The sequence below is a fragment of the Phoenix dactylifera genome, chromosome 18 (genome assembly GCF_051530095.1).
Source record: "Phoenix dactylifera cultivar Ajwa chromosome 18, Ajwa_hap1_PhDact_Kaust_v1.1, whole genome shotgun sequence".
NCBI lineage: Eukaryota > Viridiplantae > Streptophyta > Magnoliopsida > Arecales > Arecaceae > Phoenix > Phoenix dactylifera.
The window spans coordinates 12,604,247-12,616,302 of record NC_143207.1 but is presented as its reverse complement, the minus strand read 5'-3'; positions in this window follow the sequence as shown (position 1 = coordinate 12,616,302).

Genomic DNA, 12,056 nt, shown 5'->3' with positions numbered 1-12,056 from the left:
CGAACCACATAGCAAAACAACATGCCTTTGTGGTAGATGCTCGGTGTTCCCATCCAAATTGAACTCTTGCAACACCCTGGAGTCTCCGTAAACTCTCATGACACCATCGTGAGGGCCCATGCAAGTATATGTTTAATCCTATATTGGTTTGTGCAATGGGTTAATCTTGGGTACTTACGTAATGCTAAGCAACTCAAATAATACCTTTTCGCTAAACTTTTTTGATGAGATCCTGAGTTGTTACAAATAGTATCAGAATAGACCTAATTCATTGCGTATGTGAATTTAGAGATGTGGAGTGATTGATTGTAACCCTATTTGATTTTGATAAGCTCAAAGCATTTGAGTATATCTTATGTTTACTAATGAATTCAATCTAGTGTTTCAGTGATATCCCTGTAAATTTATGGTTAAGAGTCTCTAGATTTGGTTCAAGACAATTTGGATAAGTTAAGAAGTCTATATGAACCATGGTCTGAGACTCGAGCCGACTCCGGGATAGTACGAGTCGACTCCAAGCGTATCAGAAGCATTGGCACAGGCTCGAGTCGACTCCGGAATATTACGAGTCGACTCCGACTAAGAACAGACAGACAAACAGAAAGACCCAACTCAGAACCTGTCAGCGAGTCGACTCCTGAAGTGCGCGAGTCGACTCCGATGCTAGCCGAGTCGACTCCAGGGTAGTATGAGTCGACTCCAGGGAGTTACAGACAAAAAGTCAGAGAGGAGTTTTCGGACCCTGAGAGCCGAGTCGACTCCTGAGGAACGCGAGTCGACTCCGATGGTTGGCAGGTCGACTCCAAAGAAAGCGAGAGTCGACTCTCAGTGTAATACAAGGCAAAAGTCAGAGAGCAATTTTCGGACACTGAGAGCCGAGTCGACTCCGAGACAGCGCTACACCAAAAGACAGAAGACAGTGTTTTTGTCTCTGAGACTCGAGTCGACTCCAAGACAGTTCGAGTCGACTCCAAGGCAGCGCGACTCTAAAAAGACAGAAGACTATTTTTCGGATACTGAGAGCCGAGTCGACTCCGGAACAGTTCGAGTCGACTCCAAGACTGGACAAGCCAAAAGACAGAAGATCGGGAGTTCGGGCTCTGAGTACCGAGTCGACTCCCAGAATTCACGAGTCGACTCGAGTGAGCCAAGTTGAAGAATGCATCCTTGGATTCCGTGGAATGAGCCGACTCCAAAAATGCCAAGTCAGCTCCAGACTTTGGGGAGTCGACTCCGGGTTAAGTCGAGTTAACTCCCAGTCGAGAAGACCACTTTAATTCAAATCCGGAACAGTTGCCGAGCCGACTCCAGAAAAGCATGAGTCGACTCCTGCTACAGTCGAGTCGACTCCAGATCGCGCGAGTCGACTCCGATCCCAACGGACACATTGTCAGGATGTGCAGAATGTGCAGAACGGCTAGAAAAGTGTGTCTAACGGCTAGTTTCCGTGGGGAATGGCTTAAATAGCCATAGAGGACTGTAGCAAGGTAGAAAACAGAGACTCCATTCAAAGCAAAAGAGATCCCCACCAACCAAGAGCTCTCTAGAGTGATTACACGAAAAAGAAGGAAGAAGTGCATTGAAGTCAACTTTCCAACTCTCTTCCTCATATTCAAGGCTCTCCTCCTGACAGCAAGTCTACATCAAATTCAAGAGGAGTCAAAGAGTTTGAAAAGCCCCTTCCTTCATCTCCAAAAATAGTTTGAGGGCTTCTTACTCTTCCTTGCTTAAATTGTTAAATACGCTTTTAAGAAGCTTTCTTTTTCTGTTTGTTTTAGACTACCTGTTCTTTACTTGATTCAATCAGGGGATTGAATCAAGGGTATATAGGTTTGTTGGTGAGCCTAGGTTGAAACCAACGTGTAAGGGTTCGATTGTGATCCCCGAAAAACAATCGGGTGGTTCTAGTCGGTGAGCCTGGAAAAACCGACCGAGTTCGTTGTGACCTCGTAAAACAACAAGTTGGGTTGTGAGCTTGTAAAACAACCGGCTGTAATCCGAGGGGTTATAGTGAATTCCCAAGTGAGGCTTGGGGAGTGGACGTAGGAGCAAGGGATAGCTCCGAACCACTATAAAATCATTGTGTTTGTGATTGCTTGTGTCTCTCTCTTACTTTCATTTCATTCACAGCACATAGCATCTAATTAATCATCTTGCAAAGGTATTAATTAGTCATCCATAAACGTCTTAATTGCAAAATTATTTTAAAACCCAATTCACCCCCCCCCCCCTCTTGGGTTGTCTATCTGGGCAACAAGTGGTATCAGAGCCGGAACTCTTTTACCCTAAGAGTAAAAGATCAAAATGACAACCCCATTTGGATCTTCCCACATTGAGGGTCAGTCCACCCAAAGACCCCCATTCTTTAATGGATCCGACTACTCATATTGGAAGGCTAGGATGAGAATATTTATCCAAGCCCAAGACTATGAGATGTGGACCATTATACTAAATGGACCATACATCCCATCCATCTATGTAGAGGGTGTCACTGTACCCAAACTTGAAAAGGATTGGGATGACAATGACTTTAGGAAGGCACAACTCAATGCCAAAGCAATGAATGTGCTCTACTGTGCATTAGATAGAAATGAATTCAATAGAGTCTCTACTTGCAATTCTGTAAAAGAGATTTGGGATAGACTTGAAGTGACCCATGAGGGCACGAATCAAGTCAAAGAATCCAAAATAAATATATTAGTTCATAAGTATGAATTATTTAAGATGGATTCTAATAAAACAATCACCTGCATGTTCACTAGATTTACTGATATTGTCAATGGCCTGAAAAGCCTTGGCAAAAACTATACTAACAGTGAGCTTGTCAGGAAGATTCTTCGCTGTCTGCCAAGGTCATGGGAAGCCAAGGTGACGGCGATCCAAGAAGCTAAGGACTTGAACAAGCTTCCACTTGAGGAGCTTCTTGGATCACTAATGACGCACGAGCTCACAATGAAACAACACAGCGAAGAAGAGTCCTCCCATAAGAAAAACGTAATAGCTCTCAAATCTACTTCTACTAATAAAGACTTATCTTGCAGCAGCAGCAGTGAAAAGGAAGACAATGAAGGAGATGATGATGAGGCTCTTCTCGTGCGTAAGTTCAGAAAATTCATCAACCATAAGAAGACCATTCATCAAAGGAGAGGCTCCTCAAGTTCCTATCACAAGGATAAAGGTAAGAAAAGGGAAAATGAGGGGATTGGATGTTATGAGTGCAAGAAGCCGGGGCACATCAGAGCCGAGTGTCCTTTGCTGAAGAAGGGGAGCAAGTACAAGAAAAAGAAAGCCCTTGTCTCCACCTTATCGGACTCCGACTCATCATCATCATCATCGGATGAGGAACAAGAAGAAAAGGCCAATTTCTGCTTCATGGCAAATGAAAATGAGGTAACATCCGAAACGCATCTAGATTTTACCTTTGATGAGTTGTATGATGCATTTAATGAATTAATGGTTGAATATAAGGCTATAAATCTTAAGAATAAAGAGCTAAAACTAACCAATCAATCTCACCTCCACAAATACGATAAATTAGTTAAGGATAAGGACTTTATCACTAAAGAAAATGTAGAACTTAAAACAAGGAATCAAATGTTGATTCAAAAATCTAATACCTTAACTAAGGATAATGAAAAACTAACTAAGGAAATTTCAGAACTTAAAAATAATAAACAAATCGGAAACGAGAATCTCACAAAAGACTTAAACATTCTAAAAACGGAAAAACAAAAACTAACTAAAGAACTTGAAAAATACAAACCTTTGGTTGAAAAATTTACATATAGTTCTGAAAAATTGAATATGATACTTAATAGTCAATGAGCTGTATTCAATAGAGCTGGTCTAGGGTATAAACCAAAAAATAAGCAAAAACTCCTTAGTAATTTCTTTGTTAAAGCAGGGGAGAGCAAAATTAAGAAAATAACATGTTTTTGTTGTGGAACATTAGGACACAAAGCAAATGTATGTGATTATAGAAAAGGAAAAACTAAAAGAAAAATTAAAAGGATTTGGGTTCCAAAAGGAACCAACATTACTAACCATAAAGGACCCAAGAAAACTTGGGTACCTAAGATTATATGATTTGCTTGTGTAGGAGTGTCTTGCAGCCAAGGTCGACAAAAATTGTTGGTACTTGGATAGTGGGTGCTCAAGACACATGACGGGTGACAAGGATCAATTCTTCACCCTTGAAGCTAAGAAGGGAGGTGCTGTGACTTTTGGAGACAATAACCAAGGTCACATCATTGGTATAGGTAAAGTACAAATTACCCCTTCAACCTTTATTGATAATGTTCGATATGTTGATGGTCTTAAGCATAATTTACTTAGCATTAGTCAACTGTGTGATAGAGGTTTTGATGTTTTGTTCAAACCATCACTATGCATCATAACCAACTCAAATGACAATAGTTTAGTTTTTAAAGGAATAAGACGTGGGAATGTGTATGTTGTAGACCTTGAGGATCTTGCCAAACATAATCCATGTTTAGTTGTTAATGAAACTAAGGATAATGATGCTAGTTGGTTATGGCACCGTAAGTTAGGTCATGCAAGCATGGACACAATATCAAAACTAGTTAAAAGAGATTCCGTGATAGGTTTACCAAAACTAAAGTTTGAAAAGAATAAAATATGTGAAGCATGTCAATTTGGCAAACAATCAAGGAACTCCTTTAAATCTATAAATTGTGTCTCTACCTCTAGACCTCTAGAACTACTACACATGGACCTATTCGGACCAACTAGAACCACAAGTCTAGGTGGAAATAAATATGGTCTAGTTATTGTAGATGATTATTCTAGATACACTTGGGTCATGTTCTTAGGTCATAAGGATCAAGCATTTTCAATTTTCAAGAAATTTCATAAAGAAGTAACAAATGCTAGAGATACTTCAGTCATAGCTATTAGAAGTGACCATGGAACCGAATTTGAAAATCATTTATTTGATGAGTTTTGTAGTAAAAAGGGGATAACTCATAATTTTTCTGCACCTAGGACACCACAACAAAATGGAGTTGTGGAAAGGAAAAATAGAACTCTAGAGGAAATGGCTAGAACCATGTTATGTGAAAGTAATCTCCCTAAGTACTTTTGGGGAGAAGCCATAAATACCTCATGTCATATATTAAATAGAGTTTTATTAAGACCCATTATAAAGAAAACACCTTATGAACTTTGGAAAAACAGAAAACCAAAAGTGAACTATTTTCATATCTTTGGATGTAGGTGTTTTGTTCATAATAATGGGAAAGATAATCTAGGAAAATTAGACTCTAAATCTGATGAGGGTATATTCTTGGGGTACTCCACAACTAGTAAAGCCTATAGAGTCTTTAATAAAAGAACCCTAGTTATAGAAGAATCCATACATGTTGTTTTTGATGATTCTAGTGATATCTCTTCTAGCAAGAGAGTTAATTTTGATGATGATACGGAAATTCTTGAAGAAAAGATTGATGAGATGACATTACAAGATGATGAACAAAAATTAATTGAAAATGCATCATCAAGCGAAGAGGATATGATGGATCATGGGCTAACTAAGGCTTGGAGGTATGCTCACGGGCATCCTAAAGAATTGATTTTAGATGATCCATCTCAACCTGTTAGGACTAGAGCATCTCTTAGGAACTTAAATAATCATCTAGCTTTTGTCTCACATTTTGAGCCCAAACACATAGAAGAAGCTGAAAAAGATGTAAATTGGATAAACGCAATGCAAGAAGAATTAAACCAATTTACTAGAAACAAGGTATGGAATCTAGTTGAACGACCTTCTGAATATTCAATTATAGGTACCAAATGGATTTATAAAAATAAACTTGATGAAAATGGAATTGTAATAAGGAATAAGGCTAGACTAGTAGCAAAGGGTTATAATCAAGAAGAAGGTATAGATTTTGATGAAACCTTTGCTCCTGTAGATAGACTTGAGGCAATTAGACTTTTACTAGCATTTGCATGCTCTAAGGACTTCAAATTATTTCAAATGGATGTAAAAAGTGCATTTTTAAATGGGTTTATTAATGAGGAGGTATATGTAGAACAACCTCCTGGTTTTGAAAATCATCAATACCCTAATCATGTATATAAATTGAACAAAGCACTTTATGGTTTGAAACAAGCACCTAGAGCATGGTATGAAAGACTTAGCAAATTTCTACTAGATCATGAATTCTCTAGGGAAAATGTAGATACAACACTATTTTTGAAGAAGGAAAACAAAGATATGTTATTAGTGCAGATTTACGTTGATGATATTATTTTCGGTGCTACTAACAATCGTCTCTGCGAAGAATTTGCTGACTTGATGCAGAGTGAGTTTGAGATGAGCATGATGGGAGAGCTGAACTATTTCCTCGGGCTTCAAATCAAACAATCAAAAGAGGGGATCTTCATCAATCAAGCTAAATACATCAAGGAGATGCTTAAGAAGTTTGATATGGAGGGAAACAAGCCAATCAGCACACCCATGAGCTCATCATGCAAATTAGATCAAGATGAATCAGGTAAATCTGTAGATCAAAAGTTATATAGAGGTATGATAGGATCTTTATTGTATCTCACTGCAAGTAGACCTGATATCATGTTTAGTGTATGCATGTGTGCTAGATATCAGTCTAATCCTAAGGAATCTCATCTAATTGCAGTCAAGAGAATTTTTAAATACCTAATAGGAACAAAGAATATAGGTTTATGGTATTCTAAAGAATCTAGCCTGAACTTAATAGGATACACAGATTCAGACTTTGCTGGTTGTAAACTTGATAGAAAAAGCACCAGTGGGTCATGTCAATTTTTAGGAGAAAATTTAATCTCATGGTTCAGCAAGAAACAAAACTCGGTTGCATTATCTACTGCTGAAGCTGAATATGTTGCAGCCGGAAGTTGTTGTGCTCAAATCATGTGGATTAAACAACAACTTGAAGACTATGGCATTAAACAAGACAAAATTCCCATTAATTGTGATAATACAAGTGCCATTAATCTCACTAAAAATCCAATTCAGCATTCAAGAACTAAACATATTGAGATAAGACATCACTTCATAAGAGATCATGTACTGAATGGTGATGTGTCACTTTAATTTGTTTGCACTGATGATCAATTAGCTGATATTTGTACAAAATCCTTAAGTGAAGAGAGATTTAGTGTGCTTAGGAGGGGATTAGGAGTGATTGATCCATCCTAGTGGTGTTCTCCTCTAAGTTTCATTGATTTTGATGATGAGATTGTGTTAAATATGGAGTTTCTCATTCATAATCATCAAATCAGATCATAACTTAATGATTGTCCCTGGGTTGGTACGAAAATAGCATGATTCTTAGGTGCGTGCCAGAGTTCGAGTCGACTCGAGTAAGTTTCAGAGTCGGCTCATAAGGAGGAGTCGACTCACACATTGACAGGAGTCGACTCGAGGCCAATAGAAGCATAAGGGGAGTCGACTCGCGCATACTTTGGAGTCGACTCAAGGTCGAGTCGACTCGCGACTCAGTGGAGTCGACTCGAGGTCGGGATCCGGGTTTTTAACCCTAATCCAAGCATTTAATCAACACTTCTATTCACCGCCGCCACTGTTCAAAAACCCTAGAGCCGTCTCCTACGTCGTCTCCGACCATCCTTAGGGCTTTTCCGTCGACCCTCTTCCGTCCCTTAGGGTTCATTCTTCTTCTAGGTCTAGAATGCCTCGGAAAACCGTTGTCCCAAGCCGGAAGAGGCCCCAACCCGCGACCGGTGCCGAGCGACGGTCCAAGGCTCGGAACGATCCCGTGAGGCCACAACCTCCGGCTCGTTCCCCGCCGAGGCCCGTTCCCTCGCGTCCGTGCGCCGGGAAGGCGGTCTCCACCGGGAGATACGTCAACTTTGACTATCTCTCCCGGGAGGGCTTCACCATAGGTGAGAGGTTAAGGGCCCAGGGTTTAGAGTTCTTTTGTTCCTTAGATCTCCCCACATACCCCGGTCTAGTTAGAGAGTTCTATGGAACAGTACATAGGGGAAATGGTGGGATAGAGGGAACAGTAGCGGGTGTCCCATTGTTTATTTCGGAGGATTTCATTGCTCAAATCCTCCATCTTCCCCAAGTAGGGGTATCTCCCACTCATCTCGAGGACAGGACTGAGGCCCTTACGGCCATTTTAGGGAGTCCACCACAGTCCCCCCTAGATGAGGTGTCCGCTAACTCACTTTCCGTTGAGATGCGGCTCCTCCTGAGCATTATTTCTAGGACACTCTTTCCTAAAACCGGCCGTTTTGACTTCGTGTCTGAGAGGGACCTAGCCCTCATGTTCTACCTCCTTCAGGACACCCCAATCAACTTCCCCAAACTCATGTACAGATACCTATGCGAGCCACTAGACAGGCCTAGGCTCACCCTTCCCTATGGTATGCTGTACACCTTGATCTTTAGGGAGTCCGGGATCCCCATTCCTGAGGGGGAACCCTCTCGCGGTCTGCGATGGATAGATCGCATGGGTGAGGGGACCCTGCACCGGATGGGTTTTCATAAGGTAGAGGGAACTTGGGTCAGGAAACCATCTACCTCCACACATACTACCAGACACTCCCCCAGTCCTGACCCTGATTCAGACATCCCTACCTTTTCCTCCACCTCAGCCCCATCCACCTCTGCCGGACCCTCCTCCTCAGCTCCACCCACTCAGCCGATGGAGGTTCGGATTTCACCTGAGCAGCTCTGGGAGTTGCGACAGGAGATCGTCAGGGACCTTCGGGACGATCTGCTGAGGGAGCTACGAGGTTCAACGACTGCTCCCTCCACTGCCCCCTCTTCTGCATTGGTCCCTTCCTTATCAGCCGTGACCGAGATGACGGCTCATCTGCGGGAAGAAATCTACAATGTCAGGAGCCTGATACAAACCCAGTTCTCTAGCATGAGTGATGTCACACGCACCACACGGCAGATGCGAGATGACATCCGACAGGATATGGGCACCACTAGTCAGGGGGCCGAGCGCTTGGCGAATGTGCTCATCGCCAAGCTGGACACACTTCAGCAGACTGTGACCGAGCTCGACACGACACACAGCAGGGCCACCTCGGCCATTATCAGACAGTTAGAGCACGTCACCAATGCGGTCACCCTACTCGTGGAACAACAGTCCAGACAGCCCAGGGGAGCCGCATCCTCCTCGAGGAAGCCTTAGCTCTTTTTGTATTTTGACATGTATTTACTGCTTTACTTATTGTATTCACAAATACATATACATCAATACAATGAGTAGACAATTTTCTTCAATATTGTGCACATTTATCTCTACTTGCTTGTGTGTTCTGCTTACCTCCTTTTTGATACGATGACAAAAAGGGGGAGAAATATTTAATAGATATGTAAAAGGAATCAAAATGAAAATCAAAAAATTAAAACAAACAATAATTTGTTCTTAGTGGATTTGATACCTCGAGGCTCATTATCTCTCTGTTGGGGCTCCTAATGGAGTAATCTCCTGAATCTATTCAAGGGATATTCGGAGATTAGTTGAATCCTACTCAAGAACAAATTGACAGATTTTTCCTCTAAAAACCAAAAATTTCAGTTCAAAAGTTTCAATGCACTAAAAGAAAATTCAGAGAATCAAAACAAAGTTGAATGCATATGTTGAGGGGGAGAATCTGAATTTTTAAGAAAGCAAAATCATTAAATATATATAAGCCAAACAATTGATTGCATGATATGAAGGCTTATATAATTCCAAATGAAAGGGGGAGCTTTAACTCCAAAATTTATTGTTTCACACCTTTCAAATTTGGATAAATTAAATAACCAGACATTTGAATTCATTTCGAAATTGTATTATAAATTTCCTTGTTTGTTGAGCAATTCACTTTACATATACTCAATGTTTTGTCATCATCAAAAAGGGGGAGATTGTGGAGTGATTGATTGTAACCCTATTTGATTTTGATGAGCTCAAAGCATTTGAGTATATCTTATGTTTACTAATGAATTCAATCTAGTGTTTCAGTGATATCCCTGTAAATTTATGGTTAAGAGTCTCTAGATTTGGTTCAAGACAATTTGGATAAGTTAAGAAGTCTATATGAACCATGGTCTGAGACTCGAGCCGACTCCGGGATAGTACGAGTCGACTCCAAGCGTATCAGAAGCATTGGCACAGGCTCGAGTCGACTCCGGAATATTACGAGTCGACTCCGACTAAGAACAGACAGACAAACAGAAAGACCCAACTCAGAACCTGTCAGCGAGTCGACTCCTGAAGTGCGCGAGTCGACTCCGATGCTAGCCGAGTCGACTCCAGGGTAGTATGAGTCGACTCCAGGGAGTTACAGACAAAAAGTCAGAGAGGAGTTTTCGGACCCTGAGAGCCGAGTCGACTCCTGAGGAACGCGAGTCGACTCCGATGGTTGGCAGGTCGACTCCAAAGAAAGCGAGAGTCGACTCTCAGTGTAATACAAGGCAAAAGTCAGAGAGCAATTTTTGGACACTAAGAGCCGAGTCGACTCCCGCAAAGCCCGAGTCGACTCCGAGACAGCACTACACCAAAAGACAGAAGACAGTGTTTTTGTCTCTGAGACTCGAGTCGACTCCAAGACAGTTCGAGTCGACTCCAAGGCAGCGCGACTCCAAAAAGATAGAAGACTGTTTTTCGGATACTGAGAGCCGAGTCGACTCCGGAACAGTTCGAGTCGACTCCAAGACTGGACAAGCCAAAAGACAGAAGATCGGGAGTTCGGGCTCTGAGTACCGAGTCGACTCCCAGAATTCACGAGTCGACTCGAGTGAGCCAAGTTGAAGAATGCATCCTTGGATTCCGTGGAATGAGCCGACTCCAAAAATGCCAAGTCAGCTCCAGACTTTGGGGAGTCGACTCCGGGTTAAGTCGAGTTAACTCCCAGTCGAGAAGACCACTTTAATTCAAATCCGGAACAGTTGCCGAGCCGACTCCAGAAAAGCATGAGTCGACTCCTGCTACAGTCGAGTCGACTCCAGATCGCGCGAGTCGACTCCGATCCCAACGGACACATTGTCAGGATGTGCAGAATGTGCAGAACGGCTAGAAAAGTGTGTCTAACGGCTAGTTTCCGTGGGGAATGGCTTAAATAGCCATAGAGGACTGTAGCAAGGTAGAAAACAGAGACTCCATTCAAAGCAAAAGAGATCCCCACCAACCAAGAGCTCTCTAGAGTGATTACACGAAAAAGAAGGAAGAAGTGCATTGAAATCAACTTTCCAACTCTCTTCCTCATATTCAAGGCTCTCCTCCTGACAGCAAGTCTACATCAAATTCAAGAGGAGTCAAAGAGTTTGAAAAGCCCCTTCCTTCATCTCCAAAAATAGTTTGAGGGCTTCTTACTCTTCCTTGCTTAAATTGTTAAATACGCTTTTAAGAAGCTTTCTTTTTCTGTTTGTTTTAGACTACCTGTTCTTTACTTGATTCAATCAGGGGATTGAATCAAGGGTATATAGGTTTGTTGGTGAGCCTAGGTTGAAACCAACGTGTAAGGGTTCGATTGTGATCCCGGAAAAACAATCGGGTGGTTCTAGTCGGTGAGCCTGGAAAAACCGACCGAGTTCGTTGTGACCTCGTAAAACAACAAGTTGGGTTGTGAGCTTGTAAAATAACCGGCTGTAATCCGAGGGGTTATAGTGAATTCCCAAGTGAGGCTTGGGGAGTGGACGTAGGAGCAAGGGATAGCTCCGAACCACTATAAAATCATTGTGTTTGTGATTGCTTGTGTCTCTCTCTTACTTTCATTTCATTCACAGCACATAGCATCTAATTAATCATCTTGCAAAGGTATTAATTAGTCATCCATAAACGTCTTAATTGCAAAATTATTTTAAAACCCAATTCACCCCCCCTCTTGGGTTGTCTATCTGGGCAACAAGAGAGATCGCAGCATGGGTTTATTTGGACTATCCATAAGTCGATTGTGATGTTTTGATAGATTTGTGGTAGTTGTAATTAGATTTGGATCCTTAGCCTAGCGAGGAGGCCATGACTTAAATTAAATAAGTAGAATACGTCCTACTTGTATAGGTATGTGTTTAGTCCCACATTGGCTATGCA